General features: G+C 39.2%; 1 protein-coding gene across 8 annotated transcripts in view; it reads left to right on the forward strand.

Annotated features, from left to right (window-relative positions):
- Positions 1 to 3,038: 3,038 nt before the first annotated feature.
- The window catches only part of LOC121900143 (inactive N-acetylated-alpha-linked acidic dipeptidase-like protein 2), a 651,762-nt gene continuing 633,934 nt past the window's right edge, over positions 3,039 to 20,866 (forward strand). For all 8 annotated transcript variants that reach the window (XM_042416175.1, XM_042416174.1, XM_042416172.1 and 5 more), the window contains exons 1-2: positions 3,039 to 3,159; positions 4,986 to 5,200. The gene's annotated coding sequence lies outside the window, so the exon portion shown is untranslated. The remainder of the gene's footprint in view (positions 3,160 to 4,985; positions 5,201 to 20,866) is intronic.

The raw sequence follows: 20,866 nt of genomic DNA on the forward strand, positions 1-20,866 counted from the left end.
TTTAGCCTTTAAAACTTGATGCAGTATTTAAATATTGGACACACTTGAATATCCATTTTGCACATCACTTATTCTTCAATAACAACTTCAAATCTTTTGAACAATTAATCAAAACAGAATGTTTTAGATATCTACAGTTAAGAGGCTTGATATTCAATCATCCAAACTGGAACAGATTGATAGATCCCTCCCTCTTGGAACAGTATTTATTGAAAATTCAGGAGGCAAAACAGGCCAATAACTAACTTATATAGAATTCTAGCTTCAACGACGAAGGACAAATATCTGTCATGTGAAAGAAAAGTGGGACAGAGAACTATAACAGGAAATAAATGACACACAGTCACTAACACCAGTTCATGGAGAGAATTTCAATGGAAGATAATTAACAGATTTTTGCAGAACACCACAAATTGTGGCAAAGATTAATCTAAACCAGTTAAGTAGATGTGGGGATGTGGACAGACCATGGCTACCCATTTGCATATATTTTGGTAATATCCATGGTTAGATAATTTTTGGAAGTCAATTTGTACCACTGTGAACAAAGTATTAGATGTTGAATTGGTAAGAGATCCTCTAATAGCAATAGTTTGGATGAAACCGGATGTAATTTACAGCAGGAAGAGGACGAATCTCTTACAATTATTAACAGCAGCAGAGAAAGCAATTACAATAAGATGGCTTAAAAAGGCAACATGAAATTTCATTTTCTAGTTTTTGATAAATAATACGGATAATTTCCTTTGTATATCGGACTAAATATGTACAAATGTGACAAATTAAAGGAAAAACCAACATAAAGTGTCTTAGTAAGGTGTCTTCAAAAAGATATTCTCTTATTTGGTGTTTTGATGATGGTGGTGGAGAGCGCTGTCTTAACACGTCAGTCCAACATCTCCCATAGGTGTTCAATTGGGTTGAGATCTGGTGACTGTGAAGGTCATAGCATATGATTCACATCATTTTCATACTCATCAAATTATTCAGTGACCCCTCATGCCCTGTGAATTGGGGCATTGTCATCCTGGAAGAGACCACTCCCATCAGGATAGAATTGTTTCATCATAGGATAAAGGTGATCATTCAGAACAACTTTGTATTGATTTGCAGTGACACTTCCCTCTAAGGGGACAAGTGGACCCAAACCATGCCAGCAAAATGCCCCCCACAGCATAACAGCCACCAGATCCCCTTACTGTAGGGGTCAAACATTCAGACCTGTACCAGTTTTTCCTTTAATTTGTCACCATCTGTATATCTATAATAGGTGAACTTATATATAACCCATGTTTACTTTTATTTTGATATGTCTGTGTCATTTACATTAGTTATTTTTAGTGTTATTATTATTATTTCAATTTGTTTTGATTTATGTTTCATACATACTCTCATGCTGAACTGTTCAGTTAAATAAAACTTTATAAATATTGCAACCTCTTGTAAAGGAAACTGTCAACCTGTGCTGAAATATTTTTGATGTGAGAAATAACCAAATGAAGAATACGTTTAAAAAAAAAAAAAAAAAAGAAATGAGTTACTGTCAACAGGAGTGAATGAAGCATTTCTCTCGTGTTTCATCCTATGTCTACAAGCGAGCAGCCCGCCGTGATTGAACCAAACAAATTAAATCTGAGAGGATCTGATGCTTCTCCCAGCCTGTCCGTCTGAATATCTTTGAGCTTAATGAGATCTGGCAGTCGGCCTGTTCCTGTTGTCTCTCTGGAAGTGAAGAAAGTTGGAACTGTCCATAGTAAAGCTAATTTAACAAATCTGACAGCCAGGCTCTCTGCACCAATGACAGTGGGTTGTTAGAAGCCATGTGGCACGTATAGACAGGCAGCATCCTTCAGCACCTTGGATAATGTGTATGTTGTTCCATTTCATGACTGATTATGAAGATTTCTTCAGATCAATAAGGAAATTGTAAAAAAAAGTGTAAGATTTAATATCTCAAGTTTAAAAAACACACCTGTTAAGTACGGTGGAAACAAATTTTTACTCTATAGACTTTCTCTTCCATCTCAAGAGTTCCTGTTTGTTGTGGGCATATTCAGCCGTGACAGAGTTGGAGAGAGGAATGCTGCGAGGAGTTTGGAATGCGTAGCTCAGTGTTATCCGAAAGATTTTCAAAGTCATGGCTGAATATTAAGCTGATTTCAACAACAACTCAACGCTCACAAGATTTCTCTTTGAACGAGACTTAGTGAGACACAATAACAGACAGAAAAACACGTTATTTCTCTGTATGGTCCTTTCCATAATGTTGTCAGACATTTATAATAACAATCTGAGCTTGTCAGTGGCAAAAACAAGCACTTTTAGTGGACGTTTATTGACGGGGCTCTGTTGCATCAAAGGATTACATTGCAGCCTGTTTCACGACTGCCGGTTGCATCACTCTCGTTCAATACTGGACCAATTTCAAAAACTGTTGTCCCCATTAGTCAGTTAGACAGAAAAAGATGGGAAAACAAGGTTGAGGTTGAAAAATACTGAAGTTGCTGAAGAGTTGGGGTAGCGAGTGTAATGCAAGTGTGAAGTTTCTGTCTACCACGACAGAGATTCAGGGTTTTATTGATGGTCGTGGGATCTCCTGCTAGGTCCTGTGTTCTGATATACACAGCTGGATGTTTTCTTTGATTGGAAGTTGAGGAAACTGATCTATATCCCTCCTGTTGATTTAAAAACAAACCCAAAAAATCTAATAAGTGCATGAAACGTGTCGCTTATTACTGCAGGAGGAAAAAAATAAATAAATAAAAAACTCATAAGATATAAGAAGGTTGTGCTGGTCTCTGTCCACATTTCTGCCTCTTCTTCTTCTTTCATTAGTTCTGTGCTGTCACTATCTAATAAGGGGAAACATTTATAATACTAGTAATAATAAAAATGTTAAAAAACAACAGTAACAATCTTTTTAAAAAGTTTTTAGTGCCAATATTCATATTTGTGAACACTTTTCATCATTCCAAATTTGTGCCTTGGAAAGCATAGAAAGTATTGCCATTTCAGTTTTGGACCACCGGTGGCAGCACTGAGCATCCTGCTGGGAAGCACATTAACAGAGCAGGTGTTTGTCAGCAGTCTTTGATTTCATTACAATGGACATTTTGAGGCCAGTATGGTGAAGACAGACAACAGATGGATTACAGAAATGTAAGTGAAATCTTTGTGTTTTTTGTTGTTGTTGTTGGGTTTTTTTTCACTTAGAACATTCACTTTTTTCCAGTGGTGGTCAGACTTTTGAGTTTGTGTCGCTCTGCATCAAACACCTAAGCCTTGTATCAAAAACCTGGCTGCTTTTGACCCAAAGCAAAGATCAATAGTTCACTGGGATATTTAATGTTTCACAGTGGATTTCTCATATTGAGAGTGTGATTAAGCAAAATCAATACAGCTCAACAGAGGCTCAAATGAAAACATTAATCCTGAGGCCGACCCGCATGATAAACTGTAACACACAAGCACTCACACACTGAAACCTTAATTCCACTGCAGTTGGTTTGACCCTTTTGGCTTTCATAAAACACCCAATATCACCACCTCTCTCACTGGAGACAGGGAGAATGAGTTTGGATGGAGTCATTTCTGGAAAGATGACAAGTTTATTGTGTTGAGATCTACAGGCTCCTGAGTGATGAAACGGGGCAGTCTGCTGTGAAGTTCTGCCTTATACAGAATGCTTTTTTCTCCTAATTATCAAGGTTTTCAGCCATGTTGTTCAAACAAGACTAAAATTGTAGAGTCATGTCAGCAGCCATGTCAGGTTGTGATTCTCATTGCACTCTGAAACAAAATGGCTGAAATTAAAAATGGAGGGAGGGAGGACTTCTCTGTTCTTAGATGTATAGGCTGCTAAGATGTGCTTGATGCTGTTGGCAGTTTATCATCTGTGTGGTGACCATTTTATGACTTGACTTGGATAAACTTTCCTCAGGTAATCCTGTCATTGTATAAATTGTAGCATACTGTTAAGCTCAGGTGTTTTACTTTATGCTAATATTTAAGTAACATGCTATGGGAGACATGCCAGTGTAGTGGAGTTCAGTTCAATTCATCATCTTTGAGAGAAGAACCCAAAACAACAAACCGAACAACACACATAATCCAGACTGAAATAGCTGTTAGCTTCTTACATGTAAACTATAGTTTATTGTCATTTGGGTTTCATTTTCATAACTTCAGCCATTGCTACTATCAGTTATGATAACATTGTACCCACCAAAGTAATTGCTGAGATCTTGGAACGCAGTGACATCAGTCAAAATAGGTCCAAGTATAGTACAGTGTTAGCATAACCAAACAAACTGATGGCCAGAGTTACAAAAATAAAAGCCAAGTTTTAAACAACTATAATTTTCCTTTAAGAAAGCTGAGACTTTCCTGTACCCATAAGTCTATCAGTATATGTGCATCATTTATGCATATTTTGTAATGTAAAACCACTTATTTCCAAATGAGATTTTATTATCAGAATTTTGAACAGTAATATGGGTAATTGGAATAAAATTCCATATCACTTGAGAAACACTGCCTCCTTTTTACAATTTAAACATTTATACAGAGATCTCTTCTTCTGAATCAAAACCACTAATAGAGCAATCTCAGTGTCAGTCTGTTATTCCTCCCTTCAAATTCTTCGTAGTGCCATGTTATGCTGTGTTATTTTACAAAGCATTCACTCTTAACAATAGGTTTATTATTCAGCTCATATAAAGAATGTTTTTTGTTTAACTTTTTCATTTACATTGTTTGTCTGGTCATCTTGTCTTCATTCTGTTATGTTGCTCTTTGCCCTCTGTGGGACTGCAGGTTTTCATTGCTCTGCTGTTTTTCCCACTTAAAAAAGAGAAAGGAAAAATGCAAATGTGATACATTATGGTTAAAAAGTACATGATATTTAAAGACAGTAATATAATTACATGAAGGCAGGACACAGGAGCATCATCAATCGTCAATGTGCTTCCTCCTTCCCTCTTCAGGTGTGTGATTTCCAGGCATCGCTGTCCGTCATTCCAGGTCAACATCACACACCAGTTCTCCCATGGGAACAGATAGGACAGGTACAGAATATCTCTGTCAGCCCTGACACACAAGTCACCCAAGAGGGAAAGGCAAAGAAGACGAAGGGAGAAGATGGTAACAATGGATGGGATGCAAACAGACAGAGGAGGAAAGAAAGTCCCTGGAGAGGAAGGTAAAGAAAGCATGAGTGGCGTACGAGGTGGTATGATAAGAGGAGTGAGGAGACTGGAGCTGATGGGAGTGTCAGAGGGAAATGTATGATGTAGTAGAGATTTGAAGAAGACCATGGCTTCCATTGTGGCACTGAAGCCGATTTATGGGGCCAGTAGGGACATTTCATCCTCTGTTATGACCTCTGACTTGTAGTTTTAGGAATTTCATATTTATTGTTTAATTAACAAACATTACACCAGTTCTCTATAGGCTAATGCACTTTGTGGGCAGAAATAAACAAGATGGCTTCTACAAGAAAATTACACCTTTTTAACCCCTCTTGTGCAGCTCTTGCCAAAAAATGCCAGGACATCCTGAAGAACCTGCTACATATTAACACATATTCATAGAAATCAGAATGAAACAATATTAAATGTAATATAGATGTCAAAAATAAAATAACTTAACCAAATTTAGCACAGTTTTAATGGACAGTTGCACCTGCAAAACCAGCTGGAGTCTATTCCAGTCTAACCCTGAACTCTTAGCTGATGAACCCTGAGATGGGAAACTTTCCAGAACCGCTTTTCAGTTCCAGAACAGCTGATTAGAGGTTATTCAATCAACTCTGAGATTCACTCTGAGTTAAGCGCATGCGTGGTGAATGAAAAAAGGGACTATCCATAACCTGTTGTTCCTCTTCTGCTTTCCACAAAGTTAGGTTGTAAAAAATAGGCAATAAATGAAAAGTGCAAAGAAATAATCGCCTTTGAAGTTCTTCCCTACACGTTGCATGCTTGCTGTCTCTGTGTTATGGGTGAATAAATATATAGAAGTCCGTCTGCAATGAGGTGATGAGTAAAGTTTTAGCTCAGTAATCAGCGCAGTCATCTATGATCTAGGAGACTCCAGTTCCAAGACCGGGTGTGGGGACCTCCTTCGTAATGTAATTTATTCATGGACACTTATTTTAATACTTTAATTTTCTAAAATTAACAAAAACAGGATTTTTAAGCCACTTTCCAATTTGATTCGAATACAAATAATTTTCCTGCCTCAACAAATACAAATACTTGGCCTTCTGCACATCCCTAGATTACACATTATGTGTCATAAACATTTCAGTTCAAGAACTGCTCAAACAAACTGACAACTGTCTTGAGTGCACAGGGTCACAGTGTTTATGGAAAAAAAAGAACTTCCATTCACAGAAAGAAGGACATGAAGAGGTTTTATTCCGATCTGAGGCTGAATTCATGCTGTGTAATATTTGAATATGAGAGCAAAAACCGCTGTTCAAAGAAATGCCTGATAGCACATTAGAGCAGTAACTTTAGATATAGTCCTTGAGTAACAAATTAATATCCAAACAGGATTTTGACAGTAAACCTCCACTAATTAATGTGCTTTGATACATGTGTGGTTCTGTAAGAGGGAGGAGACAGAAATTCTGAGTTTGTTGAAGAAAACCTGGCAGTGAGCAGGTTAGGTACACAGAGTTTAAGTTAGCTCTTTTTCTGGAACTGAAAATCAAGAGTTTCCTTAATCTCAGAGTTAACAAACCCGCTTTCTTGAATACACCCATGACTGGACTATGCTTTGATAATAAGCTTCAACTTAAAAAAATCTCTCCTTTGCATTGAGTCATTTTAATTCTAATTTTGCTCCAAGGAACATACCTATGTTGTTCTGTCTGCTCTGTCTATGTTACAAATTGATGTAATATTAAATATAGCATTTTTCAGATGATTTTTATCAGATCAAAACATATTAATGTATTTAATGTAACTGTAAAGGACCAGGTGAAATATTATATGGAAATTTTACCACTTGATGTACAGTATTGTACCAGAGTTGGCTCAAGAGATAAGGCTGGTGATATTCTCTATTCTTCTCGGGCACCGAATGTCATGTGCAGACCCAAACCAACAATAAATTGATCCTACTAACAAGTATTGTGTGTGTATCCAAAGCCTGATATATCTTATTCCTCTGAGCCATAAACCTCCATTGTTGTCCAAAAACTATTAAAAACCCATCAGTAAATCACATCACACTGGGTGACATGCTAAAAATAGTCCCCAACAAAACTGTGTTTCTATATCTATCTGTATCTATGGGGAGAGATTTGTTTCATAATGATTTGTGTGAATAGATTGACAATCTGTGTGTAAATGTGTAATCTGTAAATATAAAACACCTTGCACAAATACAAAAAAAAAGATTTGTAAACTCACAAAATTTTGCTAATATAAAACAGATCTGCAAAAACACAAACAAATTCCACAAATAAATAAAAAAATACCTATGATTAAATTAATTTACAAATAAATGAAAAGAATTTTTGTGAATATCTTCCTAACATTTACAACTGTCGAACAGGCATTTACGAACTTAGTTCTTATTTGTGAATCACAAAAGCATTTGTGGATCTCAGTTCTATGCTTGTGGATTTACTTTTTACACACACACAGTTTTGAGACAAACATTCTGCCAGTCTGAATGAAAATCCGTTTGTATCACTTGGCCATTTTCAGATAGCATGTGATCGCCTGTTTACGACGTCAGCATATTAGTTAATATTAAAAGTCTGTTCTTCTTTATGAGATTGATAGGGATGATATTGCATAACTGACACATTAAATATCCTTTCATCAATGTTTTTGAGATGTGTTCCTTCCTTAAAATTTTTTGATGACAAACTTTCTTGTCTTTCTTTCTTTCTTCTTGTCTTTTGTACCATCACCTGAATGTACACCAAGCTGCCACTAACATTTGTTCAGCTTGTTTCTCTGATAACTTAAGATTCAGAAATCCAATGACTAAAATCCTTCATCCAGTTAAAAGATATACTTAAAGATGACCAAAATCTAAGTTTATCATAAAAGTGTGGCTTAAAACTGAATAAGTCCATTTATTACAGTTTCTGGCGGGCAACCACAATGCCGACATATTATCTTGTATGCATATGCTCTTTGGGACACACCATTGTGGCAGACAACCACAGTGCCGATACATGGGCACAAGATGAAGAAGCTCAAAACAAGAGTCAATAGCAACAGCAAAATAAGCTGAAGATTTGGCAAATTTTTCATGGGCACAACCCACATACCCAGCTCTGCTGCTCATCCCACAAATGCATGTTCCTTACAAATGTGGTACCATTTAAAAGGGAAATAAACAGGCTTTCGAACAATATAAGATTTATTGCCAAGAAGCATTGTTACAACAAAGAAATAATCTACCAAACACAAAGTTCCTTACTTTTTGTGCAAAGTTTATATAACATAAGTCTAGTCGTTTTTAGGCATTTTAAAGCAGAATAGTTATATATTATAATAATATAAAAATATATGATCTTGAGAGAGCCATGTACAGTATTGTATTTGCGTCACAGCCAGGGGATGTCCACATTAATCAATAATCACATAATTAGTCTTTCTGGGCACTTGGGCACTGTGACAGTTGGAAATTTGTCACACAAATAGGCACCTGACTACTCACAAATAGTGCAATTGTGAGTATTGTAATGGATCCAACAAGAACAGAAAAGTTTTCTTCTTCATCTACACCTGCTTCAGTCAATGTTAAACAGTTCATGTTAAAACAGTGAACATAAAGAGCCTTATAAATGTAAATTAGCCTCTCACCAAAGCTCATATTCAGGACCTTAAAGATTTATGACCTCACTAGGAGCCAGTGGGTTTGGGGCTGAGTGCTACACACAGGAGGATGTCCTGTATTGAGACGAAAGCTTGCTTTAAAGCTAATTTTCATCTGCATTCCCTTGGCTGATCACTGGTAAAATATCATACAAATACAGAACACTACTAAACAAACAGGCAGTGGTGGAAGTATTCAGATTTTTTACTTAAGTAAAAGTACCGATACAGTAATGTAAAATACTCCATAACAAGTAAAAGTCTTGCATCAAAAGTCCAGCACATAAGTATTAGCAGCAAAATGTGTTAAAGTATTAAAGTAAAAGTACTAAATTTGTCCCTCTGACTGATATATATTATATATGACATCATTAGATTATTTGCAAAAATCACTATTTGGTGGGGCTCTTAACAACTCATAGACATCTGAAATGTGACCCCGACTACACACTGCTTTTTGTAAGACATCAAAAGCCAAAAAGGTTGAAAACCGCTGGGTTTATCTTTAATAATGTGTTGTATTTTCAAAGCTTGTTATATTATCCATTGTGTCAAATCTTCATCTGAAAAGTAACTAAAGCTGTCAAGTAATGTAGTGGAGTAGAAAGTACAATATTTCCCTCTGAACTGTAGTAGATGGAAGTTACAAAAAAAAATACTCAAGTAAATACAGTTATCTCAAAATTGTACTTAAGTACAGTACTTGAGTAAATGTACTTAGTTACTTTCCACCACAGCAAACAGGGCAGGAGACATAACACAAATTTACACAAAACAGTACATTGCACACACCATGTTAGCAAGAGGCGTATGTTAGCCAAATTTGTACCCAATGTGATGCAAAAAATCATGACAAATCTCATCATAAGCTAGCAAATCCAGAGGAGTAACACCTGCTCGGGATTCATTGCTGAGGCACATAACCACCTATTAGATGGCAGTCAAATAACAGCAATTGTCAATCAATTGACTGGCTGCGCCTTTCATGTTTTTGACGTGCTTTGTTCAACACTGAAACACTGCAAAGGAAAGATGTCAACATTAAGACCCAGAGATTTTCAATTTGCTGTGGGTGGGTGGGTGTACATTTATCATTTATATGAAAAATAGTATAACCTGGTATAAAGTCTCTTGATTTAACAATTAGAAAAAAAAGTAAAAAACATTGGAAACTGAAAACCATTTGAATATCACTGCACATTAAAGATATAAAGAAACATATGGTGTAAATACATGTATATTTTGCAATGCTACTGTTGAAACCATAAAAAACACACTACTCCTGTTTTGATGCTCCCAAACCCAGGCACTCCAAGACATTTGGCCACTCAAAACAATTGAAAATGTGCACAGCTGATGCTTCCAGTGCATTTCTGTCTCAAGACAGAAGGTCACAAGATGCAATGGCTTATATGAAAAGTTGACATAATAGGCTCTGGAGCTGTCAGTCAGCAGGGAGCTGCAGCTATGTGCCTCTGATGCCTTTGCAGCAGACCTGAAGGAGGCAGAAGAATAAAGAGGAAACAGAAATTATATATATAAATATTTATATAAATATATATATATTTCATCCAGCCAGCTTTTTATGACATGCACTCCTTTAGTTTCCAAAGGCTAGGCGATAGATAGGTCTCTGGGGAGGTTAAGGAAAGGCATATATGTATGCTAGAAAGACAAAGAGCATCAAAGAGAAAAGGAGAGAAGACAGAGAAAGAGACGAAACATGACAGAGGCAGAGGAGCCATCGCAAGGTGTCTCAGAGCTGTCAATCATGATAGAAAACCGGATGGCTTGCTCTGAAGTGACCTGCAGAGTGAGAAGAGGAATGGAAATGAGAGGTTACTGCTTCCTGCAGCAAACAAATGCACTCTAAATCTTTCAAATGAAGTTATTGGATTGAAACAGATTTATGACAGTCATGGGGTTAGTGTAGTGTCAGATAAAACACAGGTAATGATGAGAAAGATGTTAGCCTGGAGACTGGAGATGAGGTCTCTGGAGATTGCAGGAGACAATACGGAGATCTGGAGAAAGCAGTAGTTTAGTTTGGCTATAAATAATTAAATGGTTTCAAATTATACTACAGTTATATAGAATCGCATATGTATAATCTGCATATTTGAGTTCTTGTTGTATTAACTTAAAATGGTGTTTTGTTATCACTTACTGTAGTTTATAGCTGCACTAATAAATATTTTTATATTAACAATCAATCTATTGACTATGTGTAATGTGAAAGTCATAGTGACAAACCTAGACTCAAGTGCGCAGTTTCCCTCAGCACTGCAGAACTTTTTTATCTAGTTTAGGTAATTGTTTGTTTGAGTCTCATCACTCTTGACAACCTAATTTCCAGCAGCAGCAGCAGGCAGATGTTTTTCAGTGAAAAATCTCACATAAAGCCATTATACACTCGGCAATTGCCCAGCACCAAACGGCAGACATAGTTAGCATCTAGCTAGTGAGTAAGTGGCACATTTAGCGGCTTTCATTTTTCTCAGGAGTTGGTGGAGACCAAAACAAAACTAAAACCAGTGTGAATAGTAGAATTAGATTCATCACACAGAATTCCAAATGAATTCTGATGTTGTTGTTGTGTGTCTGCTCGGGCAACCCAGACGTTTGTGAAATAGTCACAAAATGTAATCTATATTTGTGTACATGGACACAAACTTTCCATTTTTTTCGTGACACTCAGCACATCTTTCAAACTAATGTATTTCAATCGGAATATCTTTTGTGCCTGTACCACTTTTTTGGGGGGGTTCTGTCAGTAGGGACTTGAGAGCACAGAATCTTTTTTTTTTTTTTTAAATATATTATTATTTATTTATTTACTCAATATTTAGTCATGAGATTTTATCCTTGTTTTTATTTCTTTAACTGTCAATACCCATGTTAAGGTTTTCTTTTAATGATATCTTTAACATTTCTCAACACAAAAACACGAAAGTGTCCTTCATAACTCAACAATACGATAGGTTAATGTTATGGCCATTCGTTTTAATTATTTCTTTTTCTTCGATTCTGAGAAATCAAGTTTTTTAATCAGTTCTGGATAGCGGAAGGCTACATTACCCATGATCCTCAGCCACCGTTGCTAAGGAGATGAAGACAGTCTGCTTTTATACCTGTTACAAAACTTTTATGTACTATTATATCTACTTACTTACTTTTAATTACTGAATTTATTCCAAACTGATCAAGATTTTGTGTGTGCTCATGGAGTCCCCCCCTTCATACACAACAGAGATAGTGGTGTTTTGGATTCAGAAAGCTGTGATTGCAGCCAATCAGCAGAAATTTGAAATGGAACGATGACCACCGTTGGCAGACAACCCAAAACAGTAGTAATAATTAAAACAGATGGCCGTAATGTTAACCTATCGTATTGCTGAGTTATCATGGACACTATAATGTTTTTGTGTTGAGAAATATTAAAGATATCATTAAAAGAAAACCTTAACACGGTGACAGTGAGGAAAATACTTCCCAGCATCGGGTCCTCCCGTCTGCCCACCAGAATAATGTGGACTTAAAAAATCAAAATAAAAAACAAGAAATAAAAACAAGGATAAAACCTTGTGATTAAATGTTCAGTAATGTAGTGATTGTAATTTTAAAAAATGACGACAAATGAGAGGAAACAATACAGCTTTGTCCCAATTGACAAAAAAATCCAAAAAAGAGAGGCCGTGAAAAGATATTTCAACTGAAATATATTAGTTTGAAAGTCATGCTGAGTCATGAAAAAAATTTATTTGTGTCCATATACAAATGTCTTATTTCATGAAGTGCCATGATTCTGGGTTGGCTGTTTGCACGTTCACTACAACATCTTCAAAAGTTGATTATATGTCAGTGCTGTGTTTTCAGCTTGTTTACGTTGCCCCAAGTGAACAAAAAATTAAATCAGTGCAGCTTCTTCAGAAAGGAAAAACTCTCAAAACATACCCTGCTTTCCATGAATTTAGAATTACTTCAATATTCAATCGATATATGTTCAAAGTAATAAATAGTTTATAGCCCCAGTGTATACTACAGACCTATGTGCAGAGGTTTTTTGGATCACAGCCCCCAGAGTTTGGACAATCTTTTATTAATCAACTTTCAGGCAAGTCTCGGACAGATAGCCATAATCTCCAATTATTTAGGCAGCTTTGTATGTGGAATTGGGTTTCACACTGCTCCAGTGATGAACAAAGAAGTGTAGCAATGTGCTCTGAAGAAGACTATTATTCAAAGATGTTCTCCAGTATTAGTTGTGTATGGCCTCCCTTGATTTTTTTTCTCTTGCCATCCACTGACTCCTGGTCCATTACCTTGACCCCCTCCCACTCAACCCTGTGACTTGTTTTGGCCCTATGGCCACACACAGCTCATTATTCGCTTCTAATAATTATTCAATTAAGTGGACCATTGATCTTTTATTCTTTGTGCTACATGTATATACTGTTCCCAGAGGTCATTAATGAACGTCAATGCTTAAATCTATATAAATTGTTAATGTGACCTCTGTCATCCAAAATGAATATCAGAACTGGAAATGTACCCAGGCTTTTACAAAATATAAAGATTCACAACATTGTGTTTGTTTTGCTAATGCCCCAGAACAGATTTAAATTTGAGGGTTTTTTCCCTTTGCAGCCAGAGCCTGAGTAGCTTGCCACATGCTGTATTGTTTACTGTTTGTCTGTGACTATGCACTCTTTATATTTTTTAGATACTGTTTGGATATTACTGTATTTCCTGTCATATAATGCTGAGACTTCAGCTTAGTTCTTGGAGTACAGCAGGTTTGTAGCTTTTAAATTTTGCAGAGACATATACACTGAATCAACAAGCTCTCCTTAAAACTGGATTGAGCAATGTTTCAACACTAGGGGGCAGATAGACTTCAAAACACACACTGCACTGACATACTGTAATGTTGACGTACGATATTAGTTGTTATGGTTAACTTAATTGCTCATCCAGCAGACACAGAGCAACATTATTATCCCACATCCCACTGGGTTTGTGTTTCCTGCCAAATGACACATTTCTAATAATCACATCACTCAACTTCTAGCTCTCATTTGCTTGATCAGCTCTTGAGAAAAATATCTTACTTCAGTTTCAATGCGCAACCTTCTTTACCAGCAACTTGTTTACTTTGGAACTCTGCCATATTGCACTGGAGAGGTAACTGTCTGCCTGCATGAGCGCTGCACGGCAACGCCATGTAACTGCCATGTAACTGTAACTGTTATTTGCATGTCATTGTTATGTCATTGCACTATATTTGCATTTGCTATGTCACATGCACAGTGATAAGAGAAAAAAAATGGATATCTGAGCAAGATATAACCCAGACAGAAAAACATCACAGTCTTGTCACATTTCACTCAACATGTAACCATATGGAAAGTTTGTGCCAAACTCAGGGCTGATGAAATATCACTATATTAATACCTGAGAAACAAGATCAGCTTTTATCACTCACACAAAATTGACTCAACACAACAACTCAGTGAATAGTAAAACAAGACCTGTATTTCAGTGTGTGTGTGTGTGCGCGCATTTAAGGAAACAATGCCAGCAGCTGTATAATGTCAGATGTTTGCCCAAAGCTACAGCTGTAACTGTAAAATTTGTTGGTAATAAATATTGAATCACAGCCAATGCAATTAATTTGGAGAAACTCTGCAGGTGCTGAAAAATGCCAACAATATAACCATCTAGTTGTGGTTGAACTGTGTGCTGCATGCAAAACTTTTTTTTAGTTTTTTTTACTTTTTTTACTCCTTCTTTAGAATCCCTTATTTGAAAATGTTTATGGTGAAAAATCCAACCAAATGGACAGTTTTTCATCTAACATGCATGGCATGTCATTGTATTAACAGCACACTGGTCAGCATGTTACTGTTCTTCAAGTCTTAACTGTCAATCACACATCAAAAGGGATTACCATGGTAGAGCAGTATTCCATATTTGGAAACTGTGATGAAACAGTTTGCAACGGTGAAGAACCAAGCCATTGAATAAGAGAATCAAGACGATTTAAATAAAGTAAAGAAACAGCAAGGAAGCAAGTAATGGTTATTGGTGACGTTTCTAGGGGATGATATTGTGCTTCTCTGTGTCTCTCTCTCTTCCCCCCCTCCCTCTTTCTCTCTCAACCCAACCAGTCAAGGCAGATGGCTGCCCACCTAGAGCCTGTTTCTGCTTGAGGTTTCTTCCAATTAAAGGGGAGTTTTTTCTTGGCGCTGTCATCAATCGCTTGTTCATGGGGGGGGGTGTTGGGTCTTTGTAAATTAAAGAGTACGGTCTTGACCTGCTCTATGTGAAAAGTACCCTGAGATAACTTCTGTTGTGATTTGGCACCATATAAATAAATTGAGATTGAATTGAATTGGATCAGTGCTCTATCCTGGTGATGTAAAACTGTTCCTCTGTTCAAAACCCAAAGTTGAAATTAAAAACATAATAATCTATAATAAATACTTTGACTTTATAGAGGGCATTTTAATGTGACTTTAAAAAAAAATCATGTCAATTCAAATATTGATCTGGGTGAGTGCCATCTGTTTTCACTCATATTTCAGCCTGCAGGTCAACAATGCAAAATGCAGGTGCAATTCAGGACAGATACCCTAGATAGAAAAGTAACTTCAATAATGTGACACTATCCAAAATGTTTATCAAACACACTTTCCTGTAAACTTGAAATGTAGCTGTGAAAAGTGATCAGTTTTGTTCTTCACATTTGTGTCAGATACAATAAAATTCAGCTATGATTAAACTATGCATAAAAACATCTCAAGCACAATCTACTTCTCCACTGTCTATGTAAATGACCCAACAGTCATAGCTTAACAAAAATGCACCTAAATGCACAGCATCCATCTCAGTTGCACAACTCTGTCATGCTGAATATTATAATGGACCAGCAAACCTGGAATAGGGTCAAGTACAAGTCCTAGTAGATTTCTGGGGCCAAAGGCAAATAATGAAGCTGGCTCACATAGACTGCCAATGTGCTTTCTTGATGGACACCTAAAGGCAACAGGATGCATAGGCAGTGCACACAGAGTGGGAGAGATGGAGGATCAAAAGGGGGTTAATTTTTGCCCCTTGCCCCCCCTAGAAGGTTAATCTGGCCCTGATTAAAATTTTTCTTTGGCTTGTAGAGCAGTGGATCATTGCATGCAGCTTTCTTCCACTAGAAACACAAAAACAAGGCTTCAGTGTGGGGATGGCATTCATTAAAGTAAATCTATCTCACACAGGCTCAGCCCTCCAATGGACTCTATTGGTAATACTCTTCTCCAGTCACATGCACATATTCACCCACTGACCTTTGCGTAAACCTAGCCAGCCAATCAGGACGTGCCTAGCCGGAAACGTGTGGAGCCCACACACTGTCCAACATCCTTTTCAGTGAACAGCAAGTTTGCCCATTGATCAATTTTCACCATGGATAGAGTTACCACTTTAAAATGCTCGTCATTTGTCATGTCCGGGCTTAACAGCAGGCACACACCGTCATGAGTTTTGCTTCAAGTGCCTCAGACGAGTCCACACAGAGAGAGGTGTTCAGTAGCTACCATCCTGTGCAGACTGCTGACAGCCGCCCAAGACACACATATATTATATGTGTTTTGACATGATGCTCCGCCACAAGAAGAGTGAGTCGGAGCTCATGATCAATGACACCATGTCCCCCGCTCCGGCCGACAACACAACGTCGCCACTCTTGGTCATCCCCACTGGGATGACGTCTTCATTGCAGATGAAGAAGATAACATCTCACCAGCACACATTTCACATCAGCATCCCATGGCGCCAGACTGGGACATCCTGCAAATGATGACCATCACAGCAGGCCATGTTGGGCTAACACTGCCCAGCCCCGCTTCCACCAAAGCCGGTGAGCTGTCTCTGTGAGGGTATCTATAGACCGGCGTGGGCGGCTCTTGTCTCGCCTCCCCTCCCAGACATCTGGCAGTGTGTGTAGGCGTCCTGACAGTAGCCATTTAAGACAAAAGCCCTGGTTGTAGGATTTTCTCAGGGTGTAGGGCCTCATGGAGGCTATTTTACCCAGTGTGCCCCCCCTCAACACAGCCCTCACTGCCCACCTAGTTCCACAGTTGGCCAGCTGGTTAGCAAGCAGAAAGCTAATACCACCACTACCAGGAAGCACAGGGAGAAATGCACCTGATGTGCACTTAACACAGAGGGAAGAGAGTATGTGCGTGTCATGTTCTCCTTCATCGATCTTCACACAAGAGACGAGGAGGACTGAACATAATGACATGGCGACTGGCTTGGCCCTTTCTGTACAGCACCCCCCTCCCCCCATTGGGCCAAACTCCTGTTTATGGAGGGTTTTGCAGTGGAGAGGGCTGAAGCAGGATATCACAGCTTCCTAACTGCCACTATGCAGCTGGTTGCTCGCCCCTTGATGCAACAGGACATTGAAACTGGATTATTCTCTGCAGTTTTGCCAGTTGTGTCCCTCTTCTAATCATGGGTGTCAAGGAGGTAAGTCTATCCTTTTGGGAGGAGATAGACTCCCTCTCAGCAGAGATCCAAGAAACAGGCTGTCTGTCATTCCCACTCAGGAAAGACAGGAGGGATTGTGGATCTCTACATTCTAAACTGGTGCATCGCCCACAAAACATTTTGCATGCTAAACATCCAGTGGTTACTGGAGCTGGTCCAGCCTAGCGATTGGTTCACCACCATTGACCTGAAGGACGCATACTATCATGTTGAGGTGGCTCCAGAACACAGGAAGTTCCTGCGTTTCACCTTCCAGGTGATAGCCTGCGAGTACAACAGACTGCAGTCTGGCCCCCTGCCACAACAACAGGCAGAATATCTGGGGGTTATGCTCGACTCATGCAGACTATGGGCTGTTCTGTTGTAACTCACAGACAGCCCTGTAGTCTAGTAGGAAGGGGGGGTCCCCATGCACCCGACTGATATATGCAAGCATTTCACAAATGGCGGCACAGTGCAACGGTGACGGCACTGACTGTCAGGCAGGCACAGGGGTTCATGGCAGCAGCACTTGGTGGTGCCACTGAGAGAGCTGCACATGCAACACCCTCAGATGTAGTTCGCCAGCCTTCACTTGGATGCCGAGAAGCACAAGCACCACTTGGTGACTGTTCCCCCCTCAGTGCAGGTAGACCTGTAATACTGGGGGTCCCCTCAGCACCTGTCTCAGGGATCACTGCTGGGACAAGTGATGAGATGCATCCCTTACGAGGTGGAGAGGGACTTGCCTGGGAAGAGCAATAGGTGGAGGTTGGCCTCCAATGGAGATCCGACACATCAACTATCTTGAATGCCAGGCCAAGCCCTGGACAATCTGGGGGGCTCTGTCCCAGGAGGAAGGAGCAATAGGCACACTGCCCATTTTGGGCCAGCCCCTCCAGGCTTGGCTCCTGAAAGGGACAGGCTGATGCGGGCTGGAACTTGTATGGGTTGCACAGACCATTCAGGCGGCTAGGGCGGGATCATCCCTGTCTGTTATGGGGTAAAGTGGTTGGGATTCCAGTGCTGGTGCTAGGAAAAGAGATTAGATGCCCTTATGTGTGCAGTCAATTCTATTCCCTCCTCTCTTATTCTCTCCTCTCTATTCATGCCACTATTAAAGTGTATGCAGTAGCCATCTCTTCCTGTCACAAGGGTTTTGGTGACAGACCAGTCTTTAGCCACCCTCTTGTGAAACGTTTTTTCTAAGGGGTCAGGAGACAATGTCTAGTGATGTGTGCCTCTGGTGCCCCAAAGGGGAACTACCGCTGGTGCTCGAGGCTCTGGTGAAGGGTCCTTAGGAGACTCTTGAGTGTTGAGGACATATGCACGGCAGTGTCGCGGTCTGCACCCTGTCCGTTCATATGGTTCTATCTCTTGGACATGTCACAGTCTGTGCTCACTGGATAAACCCAAGACTTGTGAATAGGACCTGACCCCCCTCTGGGTATAATACACCTGCATTTTCCCCATGCTCTTTGATGAGCCAGGAAATGAGGGGTGCAGAGGGTAGACCCTGCAAGGTTAGGCCATGGCCTCACCCAGTAGAGATGTGTATTTTTGTTGAGGCAGCAAAATTATTTGTATTCGAATAAAAGTGGAAAGAGGCTTAAAAATCCTGTTTTTGTTTTTATTATGCTTTTAATTTTAGAATACAACAATTACAATAAGTGTTCATGAATAAACTACCTTACAAAGGTCCCCACACTGGGTCTTGAACTGGAGTCTCCCAGATCATAGACAACTCCGCTGACCACTGACTTAAAACTTTGCTCATTGCCTCATTTTAGACAGACCTCTACCTATTTATACACCCATAACACAGAGACAGCACAGCGTGTAACCTGTAGGCAAGAACTTCAAAGGCGATTCTTGCTTTGCACTTTTCAACTATTGCCTATTTTTTACAACCTAACTTTGTGGAAAGGAGAAGGGGAACAACAGGTTATGGAGAGTCCCTTGGGAGCACTTTGCGTGTGTCAGCAGCTCAGCTTTATCTCTGGAGAACACCCCCAATGATGTTGTCCAAATTAGGAAATGTGCGTCATTTAGCAGGTGGATGAGACTCCCCTCGTTGAGAGCTGCTGATAGAGGTAACAGTGATGCAGAGGACAGAGACTGAGATAGCGATGTAACCGACCTGCACGCTGGTATTTTTTTTCTTCCCAAAGACAAATAATTTTTTAAATATTTGTATGAAGCAAATATTCGCAAACAAAACCCCACTATTTGTGCTTTGCCGAATATCATATTTGTAGTCAGGCACACCCCTATCATCCAGTTCAGTGGTATACGGGGGGTTGGGGCCCCTACTTCTCCACTGCATTGGTCTAGACTATAAGAAGTAAGTGGGCTGTGGCAACTAACCTCTAGCCGGTCAGGATCAGCGTGGCTTGAATAGATGTTATGTCGGGCATTCATTCATCGGACTTCACCCACTGTACCCATAGATTCCAGTGGAGGGCAGAGACTGTGTGAGATAGAGCGAAGGCGAAGCCCTCCACCTATGGGCCCTGCCGATCCTACACCGGTTGCTGAAGATGTTGTGGGATGTTAGACAGCATGTACGCTGCTTTATATATTGTGGGCTCCACACATATGGTAGGCATGTCCTGATTGGCGTTACATTTATGCAGTGTTGAGTGGGCAAGTACATGCGTGTGATTGGAGGAGAATATTACCCATAGCATCAAGTGGAGGGCTCCACCTGTGCTAATAGAACTAGGATTACAATATTGTACCCTCCGATTCTCCCTCAATTATGATCATTCATTTTTTACTGCAGACCATTAAATTGTTTTGCCATTTAAAGCAGTACACAGTCTCTATTGATGTCCATTAGTGTAAAAAGAAAGTAAATGGCAATTGTTTCATCCTGACCTTTATCCTATTCATGGGCCAATGTACTCTATCAATAACACAAAGAGAACAGTGGGCAGTAATTATTGGCTTATCGGATGTAGTATACACAAGTCATTTAGCTTCTCTGTTTTGCTGCTCGCTTAACTAATGATTAAGGTTTGAAGGGACATGAAACATTGTCAAATAAACATGATTGCTGTCTTAAACTTGTCAAGTTGGGAACACTGTTCAGTGGATTTCTATTCTGCATGAGTAGTTGCATTAATATTCAGAGGACCAATTAATGAAAAATGTTTAAAAGCAAGCAGACTGTGATGATAATTGCAAGGACATTTCTGTTTCTGCATTTAAAGCAATGACCTTATTAGGTGCGATGCAGATGGCAACTTTCCTGATTACATTGGGCTTTGGAAACACAGTGGACGCAACTCTAAAACAATATGCCGTACTTAAGACTCTACAACAAGATACTGTACTTAAGTTGCTAGCGGCAACTTAAGTACAGTATTAGTTGCCAACAGCAACTTAAGTACAGCATTGCAGGAAGGACCGCAACAGCTGTGAATGGACTTTTACTGTTTCATTTCCCTGATTTCAGACTTCTTGAAGTTGTGTATGTGTGTAACCCAAAACAG

Source organism: Thunnus maccoyii, chromosome 7, assembly GCF_910596095.1.
Source record: "Thunnus maccoyii chromosome 7, fThuMac1.1, whole genome shotgun sequence".
NCBI classification, from domain to species: domain Eukaryota; kingdom Metazoa; phylum Chordata; class Actinopteri; order Scombriformes; family Scombridae; genus Thunnus; species Thunnus maccoyii.